Source organism: Zonotrichia leucophrys, chromosome 1 (genome assembly GCF_028769735.1).
Source record: "Zonotrichia leucophrys gambelii isolate GWCS_2022_RI chromosome 1, RI_Zleu_2.0, whole genome shotgun sequence".
In the NCBI taxonomy this organism is placed as follows: Eukaryota; Metazoa; Chordata; class Aves; order Passeriformes; family Passerellidae; genus Zonotrichia; species Zonotrichia leucophrys.
In genome coordinates, this window is record NC_088169.1 from 60,843,186 (window position 1) to 60,867,942 (window position 24,757).

Consider the following 24,757-nt stretch of genomic DNA (forward strand, 5'->3'; position numbering starts at 1 on the left):
GTCTAATACAGACAGCTCCACCAGTCCTCAGGCAAGGGGAAGACAGAGAACTCCTCTCTTATAAAGAAATAAAGTTTGTTGATGCAAACAGTTCCAGTGTGACTACTCAAGGAATAGCTCACCTGTATGAGAAGGAAATCCTAATTCTATCACATACTGAAAACAAACAGGTAAACAGGAGTCCTTCCCAGAAGTATTCAGATCATTTTGCCCATGAGCACTTGCACTCTCTCATCTCTTCTCACTGTATGGATGGCAGTGGCACATTGAGCACCAAGGCAAGGTGCCTAAGTTCTGCTCTTGTCTGTTTACATTGAGTACAGGAACCACACCGAAAGGAGCACTAGAAAGTGATTGAGATGTAGAAGGGCTTGTCTGGGAGAGCTGATTTTTTTTTTTTATTTACATGGAGACGCACATGTAAATAAAAAAAAAATCACCAACTTTACTAAAATCCAATCACAGGGCCTTCTGTGTCAAGGGGAAGAATAGATAAGCTGGTATAAGAGGCATGACCAAGAGATGCAGAGCTCTAGCAGGTATGCAAAACGATTTTGTGCCTAGTTAGGCAGTCCCAGGATGTCTTTTGTCACACATACATGGGCCAACCCCCAAATTGTGAGGCACGATTTCTATTCTTTGCTCCTTTGAAATTCATCCAAAATCCACAGTCTCACCCTAGTGCCACAAGAATGTCAGAATCTGTTCTAGGTAGGAGATATTGAGAGTAGAGCTGACAGAATGGGCTCTAAACCTTATTTACCCTTCTCTCACCCACGCCAAAGCAGTGCCTCACAGTAAGATTAGACACATTCCTTCTGATACTGGCTGTAATGAGAAACAAGGAGTAATGAGGTGATTTATTATCCCCTGTCTCTCCCAAAGACCTCAACATGCTGGTTCTGTCCTGTACTCTCCGGCAGCTGATTTGAGGGACAGAACTCCACTCAATCTTTTTCTGCAACAAAATATCCTGCCTGCTGCCCAAGACAAAGAAATGAGGAGGCGAGGCAAGTCGCCAGGTTCTCAGAACTTTCCCTCATAAAAGCAATATATGTGCTTACTGTTCTCCTAGATTAGAAAAATTGGAAAGGGGAAGAGAGAACAGTAAATTGCAGTGCGTTTTATGGAATGGAAAATGCAGCACGCCTGCTGCAGTGAAGTTCGTTTAGCCCATAAACATGTCATGGCTTAATGGAGAGCACCACAGTCACTCAAACGAGTCAAGATTCCCCAAGATGACTTTCCACTAAGTTCAGAATGATTTTCCAAATGGAGGATGAAGAACTGTGGATTGGCTTCAGTGGCTAACTATCCCCTGGCTTCAGATACTCCATCTCTTAACTGCTGTAAGTCCTCTGCACTCCCAGGTGCCCCAAAGTCTTTGGAGTAAGAGTCCTGTTGTGCCAAACATTGTGCAAATAGAAATCAACAAACAGACCTTGTCCTGAAGACACCATGAGGCTATCTTCAGATTTTTACTATGCTTAAAAAAATGTGCCTGAAGAGAATCTAAGGAAGGGATGAGATACTTAATGTAGAATTTAGAACTTGTTCAGGATAGATTAGATTCTTAGACTTTCATGCTAGCATGCTTTCTTCACCTGTGATCCTCTTGGTTTCTCTGAGGCTCCTGGTGAAATAAAGGTGTAATAGATCCAAACCATGTTGCTGAAAGGCTGGCATCAGCGCCCCTGGTGATATTGCTGGTACTGCTGAGCATGAAAGCAATTACAGGATATCCAGGCTGGTCTCACTGAGTAGGCCACTCTCTAAAAGAGTGTTGTTGGTACAGCCATGCTATAGTGCAAAGTTTAATTAGTGTTTATTCTGTCTCACACTGGGTGGGACAACAAAAGCAGAGTGAGCAATTCAGGCTGCCTCCAGCTCACAGCTGATAGGGTCCAACCTCTAATGCTACTGATGGAAAAAACAGTCACTGCAAGTCAGGCTATTTTGTGTCATTTATCAGCCCAATCCAGTGGCTACTTGAAGTCACAAAAAATGTCTGCTGTGTTCACTGGGTTAGCCTTTGTAAACCCTGCAGGGTCTGATGATACTGAAAGTGGCCCTCAGTACTTCACTGAACTGAGGCAGCACTAGTGTCGCACCAGCTTATAATCACAAACAGTGCTGATAGGCCCAGTGGCCTTCTTCATTAGAAATAAAAGTTCCATAATGTGAATCTGGGAATCCAAACCGTTTTTCAAGTACTGATTAAGTTACAATGAAAAGAAGCAGAGGTAACAAGCTTGAATTTCAAAATAACTCACAGAAAAAAACTGACAGTCCTTCTCTCAATATAGAAGAGTGTTCTGGGATACATCCTAAAAACGAATCTAGCATTCTGTTTGTCTCACCTGCAATGCTTATCTGATGCTGGTTTTCAGCAAGAAAAAGCAGTATTTAAGTAAAAGCTAGCTTAGGATACTTCCCATTAAGACCACATTTTTTTTTTTAGGAAATTATTTGTTAGTCTCTTAGGACTACGTTCCTTCCTTTGAAACTCTCGCAGGCTCAGGCTGATGAGGGTCTGAGCAACCTGGTCTAGTTGAGGAATGCCCTGGTAATTGCAGAGGGGGACCCTTCTAATCCACACAATTCTATGGCTCTAGACTGTATGTCATGTGCAGTTTGACACCTGATGCTGTTTCTTGCTCTGCAGCAAAATATGAAGGAGAAAGTGCATATTCCCTGGTTATGGCTTCCTTAACTCAGCCATACAGTTCATCTGTGTTTGGGATCTACTTTGACAGGCTGGGCTATAAGACACACCTGAAATGTGTCACAAGGGCTTGGGAGGACAATTCTGAGCCACCAGTGAGCAGGCTTGGTCAGAGTGACCAGTCCAGCACAGCATCAGCAGACGTCCTGGCTCCGTCCCAGCAGAGCTGGGGCTGCATCAGGCTGGTGCTGTGCCCAGAGTAATTAGATCTGCCTCTAGAAGAATAAGGAGCTTGGGCTGACTGACAGGAGAATGTAATTATATTAGCTCTTCTGGAGCTAATTCAGGGACCACAGCATTAGGCTGAATTGCATAGCCTAGATATTTCAGAAGTTACTCATTTTGAATTATCTTTGATAAGAACACACAAGGGAGAGATTTAGTGCTGAAGTTGTGGGTTTCATCCATCTCTCCCTCCTGCCTCTGTCAGCAATGCCTCCTGTGGTGTTCCTTTCTAGCCCCAAAACCTATAGCACAGCCACATGAGCCTTACAACCCCTCCAAGCTTCAGTCTCCATCAGGAGGGATGACTCTTTCAGAGGGCATCTGACACATCTTCCCATTCAACCTTGGAAAAGAGCTTACTCCAGCTATTTTCAGGATTGCAGAATGGGGAGGTACACCATTAAAGAAATTAAAATGAATAGTGTCAAGCACAAAGGAATCAGGTTAGGTTAATGATATTGGAAGGTCATTATTAATTTTTGCTGCCTTTTCAGAGTTCCTTTTTTTTTTCAAAGCAGCTTAGATATGTTACTGTCATAAGCACAGCATAAATGTTCCGTCATACAGCCAGACACTGTACCTTCACCTTATTAGGTGTGACTGAGACTGCAAACAGCTCAGATCAATCTCAGAGATATTAAATTAGAGCTGAATCTCACTCCATCTCCCATACAAAATAAGCTGAGCTAAATCTGAGGTAATGCCCATATCAAGAGATATTACAAACCATATTCTGTTGGGTGAAGATTTATTTTTAGTTTTTCCACTGAATATTTCTGGTTGTATGAACAATGGGAAAGAAGAGAAATTCTCAGCATTAGAAATGCATTGAATCTGTACATGCATTATGTAGCAGCTAGGGTTTCTGTCTTTAAGACAGGACCAAATAATGATTCTTGCATAATGTAACTATATGAAAACTAAAAAGAAGTCCTGGGTTGAAATGGGAAGCAGAGAATATTACAGAATCACAATAACAAGGTCATTTGAAAATGAGGGCAATAAGTAAGCAACTAAAGGAACGAAAATTAGATATAATGAAAAGAAAGGAAGCATTCATTATGGAGTGGGTGCAGAGCAAGGAATAAGTTAGATTCCTAAATGAAATCGGCACATACAGGCAATTATCTCTGTGCATGGGTGAAAAGTCTTCTCCCTGCCTCGGTGAGGAAGACTCGGATGCTCAATATGAGTGATCAGCAAGCTTCATTTATTGATGAGTGATCAGATATTTATGCACAATAAGTAATAAGCTCATACATATTCTGTAAGCCAAGCAGTCTATTGGTTATACTATAGATATCAGCTCCTCTCTTTCTTCCTCATTCCTTATGACTTACATTTCCTTTTTCTCATGTCTCTCTCAACTACAGCACCTTGTTATTGCACCACAGCTGTGCTCAAGGACACAGTGTCCTTGCAGCCCTCAAGGACTCAGATTAGCTGGGTTTGGTACTTTCCCAATTCTTGGTCAGCTATCCAGAGCATGTCTACGTGGCCTTTGTCACATAGCCATTCTTCCACATCTCCCATTCCCCATGTTGTTACTGCAGTTCTTAGGGGCATAAAAGGACCTTGTGTCATAAGCACAAGTCATGATCATCATCATGACAATGAAATTGGTTTAGGTCATCTCAGATGGTTTAGTGATCATGTTCTGGCTGCCCCTGCAACGACAAACAGACCAGAGACAGGTTACAGGCTAACGTGCTGTCCTAGGACCACCCAAACTGTCTACTGCTAAAACCTCTTTGGCATATTTTTGTCTTTCTTTTCTACTATTTTCCCAGACATTTTCTGGACCCATATGGGGTGAGGGACAGCCTGAATGTGTGCATGCCTTTCTGATGAGCAAGGGGAAATGTTTGCTATGTGGGGATGAATTGTGCTGCCCACTTGGCCTCAGGACAAGTGTGTTCCTCAGTCTGTTTTATTTGGTAGAGCAAAATGAAGCCTCTGGGAGTCATAGAGGTCAAGCAAGGTACCAGAAGACAGGAAAAAAAAAAAGACAATTGTAGTTATTCTTCTTAAACAGGGAAAAGATCAGTAAACACCAGTTCCTGTAAAAAATCCAGAACAAACTAATCCAGGACTGCCCTATGTATAAAGGCCTGAAGGGTAACAACAAGATAAATAATATTCCACTGGGATTCATCACAACAAAACAGCATCATACCAATTAAGCTTCTGTCTATACCAACATCTTACAGTGAAAGCAGTTAATTCAACATATTTTTATCTGAACAATGTCTCATATGACTTTTTCATTAAAAAATCTGCATGACTGTCCTTCCTACATTTGACTATCCATTAGCAGAAAATGCTCTCTAACTGCATTCTTGAGGACCATCTCCTGGTTTGGTTTCATTCCAAAGGAAAGCAGGTCATGTACCTCAAGACTGCTCTGTAATAGAAAATAAAACATTTTATGTGGGGATAAACTCAACCAATTCAAAAGTATTCTTGTGACAAGGGAAATACTAATGTACATGTATACTGCTGGGCATCATAAACTGAAACATCGTTTCCATTATAAAATGGGAGCCATTAGATCAGGCTTTACATGCAGAAGAACAGCTTCCATGCTATACTGTTTTGTTCCAATTTTTTTGTAAGAACTCAGCTGAAGCTGTCTCTTCAGTTCTGGATATCAAAAAGAGAAACCGGAGACAGTCTAGAGGAAAGTGTTATTGAAAGTATTGCCTCTTGGGAAAGATTAAAGGACTTGAGATTGTTTAACTTAAAAACTGACTGAGGACATGACAACAGACCACAGACATTTTTAGAGAGAAGAAAATAATCTGTTCCTTCTTCCCATAATGGATAGCACAAACAACAATAACAGGAAAAGTCTCCTAAATCTATGCATAGGGAAGCACTTGTACAGATTGCCCATGGAGATATGGCAGTCTCTATCAAGAAAGACCAGTAGAAATTAGATAGGGAGGAGGGATAAATGACCCTTCCTTAGGCTACGTGGGCAGACTAAGCCAGCTTCTGAATATCCTTCCCAACCCAGTTTTTCTATCACTCTGTGCTCACTCCTCCTGACTTAGTGGGATGTTATTTTGCCCAAATGTCCTTGTTTCAAGCAGTGAAGGGTAGAATTTTTTTTTGCCACAGAACTGCTTAGGATGTTTTCCCAGGTAACAGTCTGAAACTGTTAAGGTAAAGTCATCTCTAGGAATCCACTGTGCACATCTGGCTTCTGTGGAGGTCCCACTCCTCTTGCCACTGCTATGGAATGGAAAAGAGGTTTTCCTTCTCTTCAGATCATGATTTCAAATAAATGTGGTTGTGCTCAGCTAGGAGAGATCATGGAAGTGCGGATCACATGCAAAAATAGAATTTTAGGTGCTTTGAAAAGGTGTTGCATATTTATTTGGGCCTTTTGAGGAAGTGTTGAGGAGATTGTGGTGAAGACTGGAATCTGCACATGCTGTTCTCACCTGCTGTGCTTCTGTCAAGTGCCTTCAAGAGAAGAACATAAGGGCAGGAGAGAGTAAAAAGAAGTGGAGGTAGCTGTAATCACCAGTTACAGTGGCATATTCTCAGGGCAAATAAAACAAGCACCTGCCCCCTTACTGCAGTCCTCATATAGAACAGGATACTATCTGGATTAATTTATTACTAAATAGCATAATCTTTATGTACAAATCCAGTGCATATGCATGCTCCAAGGGGGAAAGGTGGGTTACTGTGGATCTGCATGGTTCCACCTTCCTCTCTAACATGGTGCAAGTGGCAATAAAAGGACGCCTTTTCTGAAGCCTGCTGCAGGAGGACATGGGCTTGAGCAGATGCTTAGAAGCTCTGAGCACTTTGCCCCTTGCAGAATGAATGCCAAACTTCTCATACATCACATGGTAGTTGCTCTTCAGGAAAAACATGACATTTTGCACCAAGTCAAGAGAAACACAGTGACATAAGCAGTGCTGTATTACTGTGTTGATGACTAGATGTGCAGTGACATTTCAAAAATGAGCACTGGCTTTTTTTGTGCTCTACAAACTCCAAAGCTGATTCTTTAAAGCCTCCATGCATGGAATTCACATTGACTTGTGTATATGGAGGACTAGTACGGTCAGGCCCTGAATATTAAATAATCACTTGTCATCCCTGGTGTTGCTGCTTAGAGCTGGTGTAATATTATTTTGTTTAGGCAGAAACTATTCAAAACTTTTTCATACTCTGGGTTTTACTGAACTGAGAAGACTAATATTTATAAAGCAATTCTTCCAGAAAAGAAGCCCTTTTTCACCCCTCAAGAAATCCCCCAAATCTGAAACAAACATAACACTGACAAAATCTACCAACAAAGTAGTCACTGAAACAAATAGTCAGTGTTAAAAACAATATGAGGCCAATATGAGGTCATTCCAAAACAATTTCTTTTCAGACAGTCTAGACAGTGTGGTGGCAATAACATGGAGAATTTAGCTTTCCCAAGCTATAACATTCATTTTTTTTTAACAGCCAAAAAGCTCTATAGGCAAGGCGAACATAGAGCCAAGTTTTATTTTGTCAGTGCTGTTAATTTTTTATACACAGTGAAATAAATTGTGAAGCTGTAGGTGTTAGTGGAGCCTGAATACAATGAACTGCAGAGGTAGAGAAACTGTGTCTCCTGGCCTCCAGGACTCTGGAGTTCAACTCTGTGATCCATACATTGAAGCCAGACTGAAATCAGCTTCTGCTGAAGGCAAGGATTGGCTTGTCCCCAGAGGATAAACTCCAGCAACTGTAATGGTCTGAACAGTTTATTTGCTCCCCAGGGAAAATATATTGAGAACCTGTAGCTGTGCCATGACTCATCTACTCACAATGCATGAGGGGATGGAAATTCCTCCGTTCCATGAAAATAGGACATGTCCCCTAAGTATCTGGAAAACAGTGGTTTTCCATCAGGCAAAGTTTTGCTTCTATAAACCACAATGAACAAAAATAGAAATGCAGGGACAAGAATGAATGCTGATTTCTAGAAAACTGGGGGACTGCAAATATGATGACTGAAAGATAACACACAGAAGCAGTACATCTTTATGGAGTGGTTGATACACCTATTAAACTGATTTTTAATTTTTTTTTAAACTAACTTAACATATGAAAACAGTCCATAGGGTAAATTCTTATTAGTTGGAAACTTCATCACTAAAAGAGAAATAGTCAATCAGTAGAAACACTACAGGACTAGACATCATTACATGAATGGCAGATGGCCTGAGCAGCCTTGCAAACTTTATGAAAGTTGTTTTCCATTTGAATGAAAATGAAGAGAAAATGTCATGAAATGAGGTTGCTCTTTCACAATCCATGGGTTGTATCCAGCTCTTGCTGAAGTTGATGATGGTTTTGTTCCATGTATAGCAGCCACCTGCTGTAAATGGTTAGCTGAATTTCAATTTTAGCTATATGTTAGGGAAGAATCTGGGAAGAATGTGGCTCAAGGCTTTCTTTAGAGCAAGGAAATCTGTCTAACTTCCCAGCCCTACAAAAAAGACAGATAATTCATATTTCTGGAGTTTTATTTCCTTCAGAGTGATAATACATCTGCTACTACATGCTTGTTCAGCACTTTGTTACCCTGGTTTGGCTGGTGTCCCTGAGTAGTGACCTCTGACAGAAGGCATTAGTAATATTAATGATGAGAAAGAAAGATTGCTATTGGCATTAGCTTCCTGTTCAGAGGAATAGTGATCTCTTCCTGTGGAGGGCTTGAAGGCATGCAAAGGGCTGGAAGGGGATAGAGGGTAGTGGTACTCTCCTCTGGGTCAGGATTAAGGCTGCTGAGTAGGATAAAACTTGCCATGTGCTGTGCATGGCCCATAAGTCCAGAGAGTTTTAGGTCGTGTCCATTACAAGCACCACATTTATTTTTGTGATGTAGCAACAGCAGCAGCAGTAGTTGTAATAGAAGGAGCCATAGTTGTCGTCATACTTATAATAACAAATTGTTATAACAAATTACCTGATTGCCCTTTTTCATGGGAGTTGTTATCATTTGGGCATAGAAAAAGGAGGTCTGTGGGGAGTATGGGGTCTTCTAGCTCTATCACACTAATTGCCCCTATTATTGTTCTTATTAATCTGTTTGGTTATTTCATTAATCTGCTTGGCTACAGCTAGAGTTAACGTTTAAGGCAGTTTTTCTGTTGTGGAGTTTCCCTTGCTGGGACTCCTCTAATTTCTGGAGCATTACCTCAAAGTAGCTTTTGCAGCAGCTTTGAGAATACCTCCAGTGAGGTATGCATAATATGCTATTTACTGAGAAATTCCTAAAGAAAAAAGTTGCCCTTTAAAATAACCTTTACTAGACCTAGGCAAATAATTTTAGAAACATTAGAACCAGAGCATTTTTATCTACATGAAAAGATTACTTTTTTTCTTTTTAACAACCCACAGCTGTGCTTCTTGGATAAGCCTCAGCAGAAGAAAACATGCCCATAGCTGTTACAGCTATTTTAAAAGACTATTGCCAATACCTAACTTTGCCACTTTCTTCTCGGTGTTTTGGAACTTCAAAATAAAATTATTTCTTTTGTAAATATCCTCTGAACTGCAAAACAAACCCTTCAGGATTACCTCCCTAATTTTCTGTATGGAGGCAAGGTGAGCAAACATGGAGCTCTCTAAACGAGAAACTTTTTCATTTATATGAATGTGGAGTGTCCTCTTATTTGAAACTCAAAGACTTTGGTGGTCTGAGTTCTTTTGCTAAACACATTAGCTTTCCTGGAAGTCAGTATGGAATTTCACATATGTTTTGCTGAGAAAAGAGAATGATTGCACTGCAGACATTTAAGCTTTGTATATATTTTGGAAGATCATAGCCATCACATTTAATCATTGATTTTCACTTCATTCCCTGATGTCAGTTCCCAAGAAGATTCTGGCAAGGAGGCCAGAAAGAACAAGCCATTATTTCGTTCTCAAGGAAGCTGAACACATTAGAAATACTGGCACCATCATCAGCATTGATTGCACTGACTGGTTGCACTGGGGTGAGATAAATCCATACCACAGCTGATAAGGGACACTATTCACCTTGAGGAAAGTCATTTTAACTCCTCTTCTGCAGGGCTGTTTGCAGCTTTGTTGCCTTGCAGCTGCATACCATGCCATGGGAATGGTACTGCAGACTGCTCAGTGGAGTTTATGTGGTCCATGCACTCCTATTTGCTCCAAACTCCATTGTCTCCCATTCAGGAATGCTGCCACTCAGGCCCTGCCTTTGCTCCTCAGAAAAGAGGAACTTCACCCATCCTGTTTCTTTGTGACATCTACACAGCTGATCATTTGATCAAACTTCACGTTAAAAACCCTCTGTAAGTGTAACGTGAAGCCATCATAGAAGCATGGTAGATGCAGAGAATGTCCAAGGGACATAAACCATAGAAGCTGGTTGTGCTTTAGCAACATGCCATGCTGGAAATGGCGCTGACTGAACTATTGGTGGGATATTGTGCTTATTTGCGGTTGACTGCCTCATCAATTTTCCTTTGGGAACTGAAATGGAATTTGGGGGTGGATATGGTACTAATTAGGAAGGAAACTGGCTACAATATGCTTGGAGAGAAAAAAATCTTTTCTGGTGGGAATCTGGTTTTGTATCTTGTCCAAGTTGTTAAAGATGCATTTTACTGCAAAAGATATTTTTATGCAGTACTGTTAGCTCTCACTGGAGAACAAGTGAATTAAACATGAAGATGATTGGATTAATGAGAAAAAAAAATTGAAAGAAGACTTTCTGGCTACAATATATTCTTAAGAATTAAGCTTTTATTGGTAATGCCTGCTAATTACCACATGGATAGCTCCCACATCTATGTAAGTAGTTAGGCAGTTCTCATCATCGTGGCACTTTACATTATTCGTTTGGCCGCTCTGAAAGGAGGATGAGATCACTATAAAACATTCACAAAGCCATGGATAGCTACAACATCCGTCCTATAGCTCATAAGTGCTATTGAAGCACATCTCACACACCAGCAGTATATAATGGTATGCAGTTTTTAAAAGTTAGGTAAGAGTTTGATGGTAAATTCTCATTAAGGCTTTGTGGCAATGATCAACCTCAGACACCAAAACTGAGCTTCTTCAAGCTTTTCAGATGTTTCTTTTCCTTCCCAATTGCAGAGCACAGCTTCCAGCGACTGGACTGGCCCTGCATGGGGTTTCTTGCTCTACTGGACTCTGAGTGTAAATCAGGACAACACAGCTAGAGCAGCAAAGGCAGAAAAGAGAAGTAAAAGATTTGAAAGATGCCTGCTGATCACAGTCTGATGTAAATCAATGGAAAACATCACAGGAAAGGAATCAGGGAAAGAGGGATGGAATGCTCTTTGGGAGAGGAAAAGACAGGTTAAAGGATGTGCTTGGAGACTGAAACTCATCAGAGAACTTGTAAAACACAGGAAAGACTAGATTATAGGGAAGAAAAGCAGGATGTGACTGAATGGTATGAAAAGGATGAGGACAAACTGTAGTGTGCAATCTAGCAATCTAGTAATCAACAGGAAAGTTGAAAACTGCCAGCAATCCAGGAATTTTAATTCAAGGAGTGAAAGACTAGAGACAGGCTGACTGTCAACATGAAAACTGAAGTCCGATCTCTCAAAGAAGGGAAATGAAGGAGGGGGTTGGGAATTCAGGAAGAAAGAAGTCAAACTCACCAGAAGCTAGAAAAGAGACAAGTAATTGGATTTCCAAAGACAAGAAAGATAAAAAGTGAGTAGAGATAGACTTGAGAGGAGAAGGCAGTAAGAGTGAGAGTCTGGCATCTCTGCAGCAGCTTTGAGAATCAGAAAACAGGTGCCTTGAGCCAGGGCTCAGCAAGACCCAGAAACACAGGAGGCAAGGAAGGAGGGGTCAAAAAGGTTTCTTTGTGGGAAACTTAGCAAAAATCAGGTAGATGGATTAGTGGTTGTCCTAACATCTGTGTGGTACCAGACAACTGTGAGAAAGAGACTGCAGCCCAGCAGAGGAGCTAATTTGGGACATACCATCACGATGTGAATGCAGTTGATTTGTGGGGAGAGTTGTGGAAAGAACAGTTTCACATTTCCTTTACCAAACTGTATACTCCTAAGACCATCCAGTGCCTGAAAAACTGTGACTGCGATTTGTGCCTGGTGATTTGGGGAGAAAGAGGTGTCTTAAGTAAGAATTTTTATATTAAAACTATATAAACCTTTTATATTAAAACTATAGTTTTTGCATGACAAAAAATATTTGAGGGGGAGAGAGCAAGTGATCAAAAAGGACAACAATTTCCCTGTACTGGTGGAAAATGTTGGGCTTTTCTGGAAGCTCAGAATCACAACTCTCTCAAAAGAGCCTCAAAAGAGGAGCTATTTCTTACCCTGATGTGCTCAGCTGGACAGCTTGCTTTTAGCCACAGCATTAAAATTGGAAGTCAGAAAACTCAAGGACAAGCTTTTGTTTTTATCTAAGCTTTAAATTATTAAAAACTTTAAGGACACACTTTAGGAAGGATCCATGGTTGGAAAGCTAGTGGAAAATATTTAGCACATCTGCAAGGAAGCTCTACTTATTTACATGGAAGACCTCATCTGCACCAGTCCACAAAATGCTCAAAGATGCAGTGCCACCTTTTGGACAAACTGATGTCGTGTTAGGTCAGGCATGGAGTTGAAAGAAGGAGAGAGAAATAGCAGGTGACATTCAGACCCTGGCCAGAGTCGGCTCTCCAAGAAGTGACCAGTAGCAAATGGAGAGGATAATTGGAAGCAGTACTCAGAAATGGCTGTCTGGCTTTTCTTTAAGAAAGGCTTTGTTTCCCAATGTATTTGAAAATTATTTTAAGGTCAATGGAGTCCACAGCTGTTAAAAAAAAAAAAAAAAAAAAAAAAAGGAAAATAAAAGACAAGTAAAAGATAACAGAAAAAAGGCAAGAAAAAGGCATACTGTGGTTATAGAGAACTGGAGTATGGATATTAACTCTGGGCCTGGTCAGTTGTTATGTCAGAGAAGCAGCACCAAATTCTCCAGGGCCTGCAAATCTACAGTCATGATCTCCACGATTTAGAGAAGAGCATTCAAACAAATATGTGTGCCATCATCTAGAGCCAAGGTGACTGCTGCCTTAGTCTTGGAGATTTAAGGGCTGACAGCACAGAATCTGTATGTAGTTCTTGCCTAGCAAAGGAATACTTTAAATGATATATCACTCATCTTCAGTGAACTGTAAATCTATGTATTACCTGTACTGGCCAAAGCATCAACAAATAAGAAGGAAGCTAACCATACAGAAAGGTGAACTGATTGGTCTGGAAATCACATATTCACCCAGTGGTACTCCCCTGCTGTGTTTTAGGAACCTCTTTTAGGTAATCTCTGTAGGTTAACTATTTCCTTGAAAACCCTAGAAGGATATTGTGCAAATAAAGTGGAAGTATCATAAAAAAAAGCCCCAAACCCTAGTCTCTGCAAATTTCTGCATTGTAAATCTTTTGGATCCTTGTACCCAGGCCAAATCTGACAATGAGGTCTTAAACAATTTCCTTCATTTCTTTTCCCTTCACCATAACAGCAGCAGTGGACATTGCAGACCTTGCTTGGTAGCCTGTCACAAAAAGATATCCATGCGTAGAACAGTCATTAGGGTGTCCTAGTATTTTCCTGGAAATGCTGTAATAAGGACTTGCAGTCTGAAGGAGGTGAATATTCTGCTACAGGCTTCTGCTACTGTCATGTCTAATAGCTACCAAGGGGACGGCAGGCTAAAATTACCACAGCATCTTCAAGATTTCTCCGTTTTCCCACTGCTATCACCTCCTTCAGCCTCTCCACCTTATCTCCTAGGGACCAGACACAGAGTTCAGGGATCTGGGGACCCTTCTCATTTTGTGTGAAATTACTGGCAGGTATCTTGGTGGTCCTGGAACCCATCATGTATTTAATCTGACTCTCTCCTTTGTGCCAGCTCAGGGATTGCTATTAGAATCCTCTGTCTACTTCCTTTTCTTCTCATCAATGTGGCTGATTGCAGTGGCAGATTATTTCTCCAGAAGTGTGAGTTACAGAGTGTGTAGGCATTGCTTTCTAGTAGGTAAGAGGTGCTTTCAAGAGGGACACAAAGTCCTTATTCCCAGTGGCATACCTGTGCTAAGGCAGCTTTCCTCTCTCCAGTGTTTCACTCGTCTTTGACAATATGTATTATAAAGCATCCTGTCTCTATGTGCCAGCCTGTTCCAGTAATGTTGTGGATTGAGTATGATTTAATCTACAACTAAAACAAAAATATAATGAAAAAAAATGCATTTCAACTGACCAACATTCTTTTAGTTAAATCCCAAGTGAGATATTTTGGTTTAGTTTTGTGCATTTCCCTCATGCTTTAAAAAATAAAATGTAGCTAAAGTTAGACTTGAAATAACATTAGAAGAATACTATGTATATTATATATAGCATACTACATGCTTCCAAATTTTTAAATATTTAGATTGTTCCAGCATTAAAGAATAATATATTAGAATTCATTACACACACACACAAAATCTATTTGCTTTCATCTGAAAATATTTGTGCATTTTGTCAAAAAAATTCAAGTATCGTCAGTCCAAATCATGTTTTTCCTTAGTGAATAAATGAAGTAAATGACAAAATACATCTCTTTCTAATCACATCTTCTATTTCACCTTTGCATTATAAATAAAATTGTCTTTGCTTTCAATTTACAATGCATCTAATACTTAAAAGAAAACATTAAAGAAATAAGGGCAGACCTCTCACAGAAAATTATACTAGAAATTTATATTATACTCAAATTTAGTTCAAATGCTTCCTCTTCACCTTTTGTGTGGTGGGGGCATGTACCAGCCAATGGGAAATGGCTGTTTAGTTTTTATGCTGCGTACTCACCTGTTCTTGTGCCACTACTGTACTGTGGTGTTTTGCACCTCTGTTGGCTTTTTGAAAATCCGTGCTGTGTCCAGTGTCTGACAATATGACAAGACAGTTAAACCAAAAGAAAAGTGGTAGTGTGTAACTCTGCACATACCCAGCGGCTGCTGTGCCTATGATTCTGCAGGCTGAAAAGAGATGACTGGGGAATGCAAAGCTGAGGGCCTGACTCCCACTCTCCTCTTACACCAGCAGGCATCATAAAATTCAGATGCAGTAGAACAGAATGTCAATTCATTGTCTATCTTGTCGTGGGAAAGCTTAAACCTGTTAACGGGAGCAAAGCTTCCTTAACCCTTTCCCCAGCTAATCAAGTTTGGTAGAATCTAAAATGCTTTAAAAGGAGGATGTGAGTTTTTAAAGAGGTGGATGAGCAATCTACTCAGCTTTAGGGGGAAAAAAATGCCCAAATCTCATTCATAAAGCAGTCTCCAATAAAAAGATGCAGGAAATTAGGAGTCATCCCTATTAAAAATACAGAGTAAAGTAGCTGCTGTGCATAAGAATAAGGTGATGGGTTAAACCTGAGGTCATGCTGCAATTATTTTTCCTGAAGTACTAAGCATCTCCAAATCATCATCCAATATTCATGCCAATATGCTGCAATTAGAGACATGACTAAGTAGCAATACACATACAGTATTGAGGGAGGAAAAAACTGCAGACACTTCTGCAGAAAACTTCCCTTCACAAGTGCAATGAGCAGGTCTTCTCGTAAGTGCATCAATTTCAATTAGGATACAAAGTTAAATTTTCAAGTACACAGGCAGATGTTGTTTTCTCTTGAGAGGACTGATATTGCTTAAGCAAAACAAACCTTCTCCAGGATGAATATAGCTGAAATGGGCAGCTTTTGAGGTAATAGATTGTCCTATGTATTAAAAGCTGAACCAGTATAATTGCTTTAAAAATATCACTCTGTAGTTACTCTATTACCTATGTTCTCTATAGCTATTGTGTCTTTCTCTGGTGACTGAAATACTGTGCTTTCCCATGGTTATTGGTGAGCCACAAATCAACCTATCATGTCTGTCATCTCACATGAATGCCACTAGAAATCAAATGATGCACCCACACCTGGCATGAGTGACATGAAGTGACAGTGCATGCTGAGTCTGTAGAATGCAGGTGACCCACCCCCACTTCCCATGGAAATTTTCAGTATTTCAGTGTGAGTGGCCTTTTAGAAAAGAGTTGGTTGTTCTAAGAAGCACTTAATCTTGGTGTAAAAGGGTGAAATTTCTCACACTTTGAGGGATTGGCACCCAATTACATTACAACTGAGCCAAAGTTATTTTCTGAATTCAAGTCTGGTAGGAAATTTTCTGTGTTTACCGACCTGATTTTGGGGGAAGAGAGAGTTTATTGATTCAGTAACACAATAGATTTTGCAGATTCTGTCTGCTGTGTCCTGAAGATAATAACACTGAAACATTACTGGAAGATTGTGGTAAAACTCCCGGGACCAAACTCCTCAAATCTTCCTGCCTTGCCCATAGCAGTTAATTTTGTCATTTGGATCTGCAGGGATGCATCGCTTGAGCAGGAGCCAGAGGTCAGTGGACAGCAGGAACTGGTGCCTAGGAACAGCGTGCTGCCCCATTTGCTTGCACAGTTCCTGCAGCATTGTTGTGTGTGTGGAAATACTCTGTGTGCAGAAGGTTTGAGGCTCGTTTACAGAGGGGGAGTCAGCAGAGAGCAACTGGTGCGGCTGGGCCAGCTACAGCTGGCCTTGGAGAGAGGCAGGAGGCAGATGCTCTGCTGATGGGGTGCTTAGTGCAACCAGAGTGTGTCCTTCCCTATTCCTAATTGGCAGCACTGGAGCATCCATATTAATAGCCTGCTGCCAATGTTCCTAAGAAAATCCATGAGAGTTGTCTTACATATTCATACCTGCTTTGTATGTGCAACTGTGGCACTGAAGTAGCAAAAGAGAGTGAACAAAATGTATGTGGGCCTGTTATGCAAATGTGCTTTCTGGAAGTACAGATTAGCTTATATCTTATTTATCAGCAGGAAGTTGAACACAACATGGAGGAAGGATGTTCTCATCCAGATCTTCTCTGTCTGATATTGCAGTCTTTATAAGATTATTTTCAGGTGAAAAAATGCTGAAAAATAAACATTCGTGTGGTATCAGGCAGCATTTATGATGCAAAAGAGACTATATTTTGACAATACCAATATTTTCCATAATTGGTAAGACTGCAAAAGTATGTACTTGACTGAACTCTTGAGTGGCAAGTATTTTACTTGTAGTAAACAAGATCATCAGAGAGGCATTCACAGGATGAGACCAAATCAGTGAGTGAGCAGCAGATGGGGCTTGAGATTCAAAAATGAAGAGCACGGGCGACTTCATCTCCTAAATCTATTATTGATTAAACCATGAACAGTCAAGACTCTCATTTCACTCACGTTTAGTGCAGCAGCTCTTGGCTGCCAAGCTTAGGGAGCAAGCAACCGAGCAGGAATTAGAAAAGAGCTGGATAACAAAGTATATGCAGACAAAGTCCAACCATACCATTGTTATTAATATTAACTCATGCACTGCTGAGGCCATTTTTACAGATTCTAAAATCAGAGAATAAAAAAAATCTATGGCAGCACTGGTAGTAGCACACGTACGCAAGTGCCACAAACTCCTTGTAAGTGAGTAATATGATTACTGCTATCTGCAACATCTCCTTTTACTCCTTCTTACTGCAACTCTCTTTCTCATCCCTGTAGTGGCTGAGGTACATCTACAGAGGTACAGGCAGCTCTGCTTATCAGAAAGTGATGCTTTGATTTTGTTTTTCTCCTTCAGCACCTAGTCCAAAGTAACGGACTTTCTTTCTCACCATGTTGGCTTCTATTTTTTTTTTCCACACAGTGGGTTTTTTGGGGGACTCTTAAGTTTTGTCTCCAATTTCTCTTTTTTTTTTTCGTTACAGGATTCTTTCCTTTTCCCAGCTTCTCTTTTAACAAAATCTAGACAGTTTCCTTGGGATCTTAACCCAGGGACAGTGTAATGACTGCTTGGCTGTATAAGTCAAAGTGCCTAAGCTGTTAATAGAATTATCGCTCAGTCTTTCCTACTTCCTATTTTACCATGTAAACACAGAAATTTGACCCAACAATGCCACTGAATATCCAAAGACAGTGCATAGGATTGAATTCTTATTGTTCTGTGCTCCTTCCTCCTGAATAAGGTTCCTGCTGACTATGAGGGATTTCCCTAAGGGCAGCCAGTAGCAACCAGTAGGTTTTTGAATTGCAAAATGCTACATCCCTCTCATCCTGAGAATTTGCTGTTCCCTAAACTTGCAAATTGTGGACTGAATCTGAGCTCTTCAGGGACAGCACTTCTGCTCCTTTACCTAATAGTGAGGGTAGACCAGGTCTTGGGAAAGGTGGAACACTGACAATGGGACAACCTCTGTCCCATTGATCAAAAAAAGCCCCTCAAAAGCCTGGCTCCATCTTCCTTATTCTCCCCATCAAACATTTATCCACTTGGATAAGATCCTCCTCAGCCTTCCCTTCTCCAGAGGATTAACTGTCCCAGCTCTCTCAGGCTCTCCTTGTCTCAAAATGCTCCAGCTGCTTAACCACCTTCGCAGCCTCTTCATGGAGTCTCCAGCATGTCCATGTCTCCCTTCTGCTGAGGAGCCCAGCACTGGACGCAGTACTCAGATGTGGCCTCACCAGGGCTGTGCAGTGGGGCAGAGGTCACCTCCCTTGGCCTTCTGGCAATGCTTTCGCTCATGCAAGGAGGTTGTTGGCTTTCTTCGCTGTGAGGGCACATGACAGCTCATAGTTGTCTTACTTTCCACAAAGACACCAAAGTCCTTCTTTGCAGAACTGCTTTCCAGTCAGCTGGTCACCAGTTTGTGACCAAACTAATCCCTGATGTCTTGGATTATTTCTTATTGTTCAATTGCCTTGACATTTTCCTTTGTTGAACTCCATGAGGTTCCTGTCAGCCCATATCTCTGGCCTGTCAAGGTCCCTCTGGATGGAAGTAGAACCTCTGCTGTGTCAGCCACTTCTCCAAGTTTGGTAGCATCTGTGAACTTGCTGGGGGTGCACTCTCTCTCATCACCTGGTCCCTAATGAAGATGTTGAGCAGCTCTTGGCTCTGCACCAATCCCTTGGACGCACCACTAGTGTCTGGCCTCCATCAGGAGTGCATGCTCCTGGTCACAGCCCTCTGAGTCTGCCTGCACTTTCCATTTGTCTGCATATACTTTGTCAGCTGTGTCTATTTTAAGCCTGTCCTGGGTTGACTATAAGATGCTTTTATCCCCAATCGTCTCATTCTGTTTATGTTGAATAATAATAAGTTTTGTACTTTTAAGAGTGTTACAGAGAGTGAAGGGGGAGAGAGAAGAAGCGCGCAGTTTGTTTTCAGACACTGCACTCACTCCTCCACATTCCTGCTCCTGACTGTGTTGTCTGCGGACAGACAGCGGGGCAGAGAGCTCTTCTTTTGCTTTTTAGTTAGTGTTAGCTAGCTGAGGCAAAGAAGTTCCCTAGACTGTTTTTTTCCCTTTTCTTTAGACCTCTTAGAACTGCTCTGGACTGAACACCCAGGAGAGCACTGGCAGCTGCAGCTGTGGCCCACCAGGCCGGGCCTGGCCTGCGACAATTCCAGCACTGAGGGACTGATCAGAGACTGAGTGAGCTGCTGCTTGAACCCGGAGTTTTCTCAGTTTGTCATCTCTTTTAGAGTAGCAAGGGAGCTCATTGTTTTGATACTGTTTTGGTTTTATTGTTTAATAAACAAGGGGTTTTTTCCACCTTTCTCCAAGGAGGTATTTTTTTCCTCCCGGACCAGCTGGGAGGAGGGGCCGATTATATCTGCTTTTCCCACCGGAGCTCCTTTGGAGAATTCTTCCCTAAATTTGCTCTAAACCTAGACAAAGCCCAACTAGACTTTAAATGCAGTTTCCAGAGGGAAGGTCCTATCTGGAGCAGGAGAGCCACTGGCTGTGCATATTGCATGGGGAAGCTGATGCAGTCAACCACTGGAGTGCTTTTGATTCTGTGATAAATAAGGCAGCCAAGGCCCTTTTCAGCTTCCAACAGCGCTTAATCCAAACAGAGCATGACCTGATCTACCTGCAAATTGTTGTCATCATATTCTGTGCTCTGTTTTGCCTCAAGGGATGGTTACATCTAGCTCCCTACTAGACACACTCGGCCATGTTGATTCTGCTCCACTTCTTAAGAGGTCAGGTCTTTAGGCAAGCACTAATAATTGCCAGTGGTGTCCAGAGATTTATAGGTTTGTTCTATATCCTGTAGACTTCAATCCTTTGCAGTTGTTCAGAAACCCCTGGGATGGCTGGATGAGCTGGTTTGTTTTTTGCCTTAGGCTCTTTTTTCTCTTCCATCTAAATTTATTAACATGATTTTCAATTACTTTTAAACCCTGATAGTAATTTATTTTTAATTATATACACTATGTAGTTGTAACTTGCTAAATAATCAGGTTAATTTAAGGTCTCTCTCTGAAAACGAATATTACAGTCTTGGAAAGGCTCTCAATCTAGTTCTATTATTGCTATTAATTCTAATTAAAATAATACTTAGTACTTATCTAGCAGTTTTATGTCTGGAGTATTTTGTAAACATTTACTGATTCATTTTCATATAATTATTGCAAGATAGGCAGGAAATAACAGTAAAAAATCTGTAGCAAAGAGCAAAAAGAAGAAAATCACTTATCTACAATAAAAGGAATTCAGGAGTGTGTATCACCCAGAGACTGATTTTCCTGGAATTCTGTATAGTTCCCTGCACATGCATGAGGACCACTGTACAGCTGCAGAAACCATGCATCCTTGGCAGCACATAAGCAAATGCAAATTCTCAGCAGGGAATAGAGAGCAGAGAAGTTCACATCATCAAGTTCAGTTTGAAAAGAAGAAATTTAACCAACCTAGCATCAGGATTTAGAGAGACAATAGGTCTCCCCATCTTGATTCAGAGCCATAAAAAGAATTGGATTCCTCAGCATATGGTTAAACACCAAGGGAAAAGGACAAAACAGACAAGATTGGATTGAAAGGAAGAGAATAGATCTGAAATTCAAATTAGGGAAGCAATGCTGAGTCCTTGGCCCCGTTACCAGATTTGACATTGACAGAGATTAGTCTTGGCACCATCAGTAATGAGAGAGTTGGGGTGCTTTTTAAGCTAAATTTGCTGCCAATATCTAAAAGATTTGCCATCCGTGGATGAGCACATTGTGTCAGAAGGCCAAGAGCTATTAATACAGTCACCACATAATGAGTGGGGAAGACCAAAGGAGCAGCTTGTGTAAGATTAAAGGCAGTTCCAAGTCAACACCATTTCTGCAGTGCTACGGTTCTGTGGATCAGCTACAGCTGAAGTTTGGAACTCCACTGCAATACATCAGTGATGCAAAACCACTGATAAGCACATTTGCCAAAAGACTCCCAGGAGGCACATGCAAATTATTTCCTTAGGAAAAAAAAAAGAAAAAATAAATTGATGGCTTTGCTCCTTGGGAAAGAATGATGCCAGTATGACAGTTCTAGGCATGAGATGGTTACACAGTCTGATCACCAGCCACTAGGAAGAGACAATGAAGAAGCCACTGCCAAGTGCTTCTAAGAGCTGTGTCATTAGTGGGACATGGGCTGAAGGCTTCCCAGGACTTTTTCTGTAAATGGGAAAAATGTATGTTGCTTGCAAATGGCTCCATGAAGTCAAAGGAAGCATGAAGCAGCATGAAGGCGGAGAAATTCTTGTCCAGGACTGGCCAATTTTCAAAGGTGTAATGACAGGAGACATTGCCCAGTAGAGGATAGGCTGGTTATATGCAAGAAAGGATGTTGTTCAGTGCAGCTGTTCCTGCTATCATGAAATTGAATGGTACTAAAACAAGACAGAAGTATATGGCACAAATTACAGGTTGTGAGTGGGCAGGAAATAGTGCACGGGGTATAGAGACAACAGAAAGGAATGTCAGCAGCACAGCACAGTCTCGACATATTGTCTCCACTCACACACCAAATGAGAAAACCTTCTTTACTTTTACAGACTATTGGGATAATATTTAGATAGGACCTAGGATAAGAAAAGAGCATTTTCAGCTGGAAAACAGTAAGAACAACCTGATAGTTAAAGCCCTGAAGAGTCCAGTTCATTGTCTTCTACTCTGGTGGGCACTTGCAGTGAGACCCTGGCTTGACCAGAGTGTAGGTTCCTACCCTGTGTCATCAGAAAACCTAGAAACCTCAGGAAATACCAGCTCAGCACAGTATTTTTCCATTTTCCTTTCTTAAGGAGCTGTGCACAGTAGTGAATTTCCTATCACTGTTTGTGGATGCCCCAACACACTAAGTGTTAAAAGCAAGGTTGAAGGGGGCATTGAACAGCCTGGTCTCTTGAAAAATGTCCCTACACATGGCCGAGGTTTGGATCTAGATGACCTTTAAGGTCTCTTCCAACCTGAACCATTCTATGATTTTATGATATCTGCTTCACCCTGAATGAGTAGTTCAGGAGTCTGGCATTTGCAGGAAAGACACTTGATTCATTTCATAAGCAGAATGTTGTTATGGCAGGGGAGCAAAGTCACTGGAACCTTTAATAAGAATCTGCGGTAGTCACAGCAAGGTAAACAATATAGGAGCTTAGCCTACATGAATTTCTGGGTTAGTGCCCATGGTAACAAAAATCTGCTGGAGCACAACATATACTTTTCAAAGAACTGAGTCATCTTTTACTCAAGATACCTACATGTGGTGTGCAGTGGGGATGAAAAGGTCATCTTCATCCTGTCCCCAGTGCTCTGCTCAGTCAGATTTCCTACAGTTTTGTAGTTAGATGAGGAGCTGCACTGGCTTGCAATAGACCCTACTAAGGTCTTCTGTCCTAAGTCTTCATGGCTAGTAGTATGCTGTGACCCAGGGGCAGCATTTCCTACATTTATTCTACATGGACATAGCCAACACCCTTCCCACTTCTTATGAGTACTGGGCCAGCACTGGTTACGCAGACTCCTGCTCTCCTTCCGGCTCACTAACTTCACTGCCAGCCTCATAAAGGACATTGCTTGATAGTTTACTGAGTAATTGAAGATTTAAGGTAAATGCTTTGATCCCATAGGAAAACTTCAGCCACTGCCTCACTTCATGTGCTTCACACAAAGCAGTCTGTGAATGGGTGTCTTCACAGCCAAGCGCAGGTCGGGGTTTCTCAGCCTCCATGAACAGCACATGGCCAGGGCTGGGGGCACTGGAGCAATGCCTGCTTCAGTTCAGTTCAGTTTGACTGTTCAGGTTAATTTGTAACACACAGAAAATTATGTCCAAATACCTGTTTTTAAGGGGTGATGGGTGGAACTTTTCAGGGTCACACCTGACAGACTGGGCCCCATGCTGCAGGCTTTCCGATCAAGGGGACTGTGCTGGAGAGGGTCACAGGCCACTCACTGTGTGCCCCCTGAAATCAGCAGCACGCTGCCCCTACGACATGTGAAAGCAATGATGGAGAAACCACAGCATGACAAATCTCCACCATTATCTAGTCAGTGAAAAACACTGTGCCCTTGCTGAGAACAATTTAAGAAAGAAACTGGCAGCGGCCATCTTTTGGGGTTAAGGGTTGGACTTGATGACCATGGAGGTAATTTCCAACCTTAATGATTCTGTGAGAAGAAAACTGATGCCAAAAAGGGTAGTGATATCTGTGAGGGATATGGCCACAGATGATCAGTGCTGAGGCAGAGACAGCCTTGAGGCACTGCAGCCACGAGCAATCCATGCTGGGACAAGAATATCTAGAGGGAATGTGGCTGTACGTGACAAATGGGGAGGAGGGGAGAGAGATGTTTCTGTATGGTTTAAAAAACTAGTTTTTATCTTCTTTTAATTAATACCCAGAGAAGTTTGTGGATTTTTTTTTTGTTGTTGATTGGCAAGAAATTACCTACAGTATGGTTTCCCAAAGTAAGGCTTTTCTGCCCATGGTAAATGCCCTTACTGCATCGGGGTTGTCAGGGTTGTCAGTGGTATCCAAAGTAAAACAGAGATGTTAATAGTAAGGATAATGACAACACTGAAACTGATTCTGGATTCAAAATAACAAAGTGAAGGACACATGGTAGGATAAACCCTACCCACTTTCCATAAATTTCAATAAACCATATATTTATTTATTTATTTATTTATTTAGCTCATATAATTTCAAATACATATAGATACATTTTTGTATGTATACTTGAACACATGGGTCTTTGAAAGTATTTATATATATAGTAATTTCTATTATACATTAGCATGGTTTGTTATATATTAGCATTTTTATACATACATTTTATATACAAATTTGAAATAGTGCACATAAAAATAAACTGATCCATATGTACTATACAGATATACTAGATACAATATAACAAATAATAAACAATCAAAAGATTAAGCCATATACTTTATGCGTTAATATACTGCTGCTCAGCCATCCAGTCTGTATCTCTGACAGACTGACTTTCTACATTAAAATTTAGATTATTTTGAACTTTAAGTCTATATTAACAAAAAATTGAGAGACTCCCGAAATTTCATGGAGGATTATTGTTTGTTTCTTTTTAAAAAAATCAAAGCTTTTATTAAATGTGTTTTTCTATATACATACATGCATTCTCCTGGGGGGAAAAAAAAAGAAGGTGCTTTAAAATTGGTTTTGTGAACATCAAGGGTGGAAAATGTCTTTCTCTGTTTCTATCAGCAGGTTTTGCTCTTCAGCAGTCACAATTTCTGCTGATTTCTTGGCTTGGGAACCGTGGGAGAGCTCCTGTCCAGAGCCTGTGGCTGAGAAGCGATGGAGTGCTGGGGAATACAGGAGCCTTTGGGCTGGCCCCAT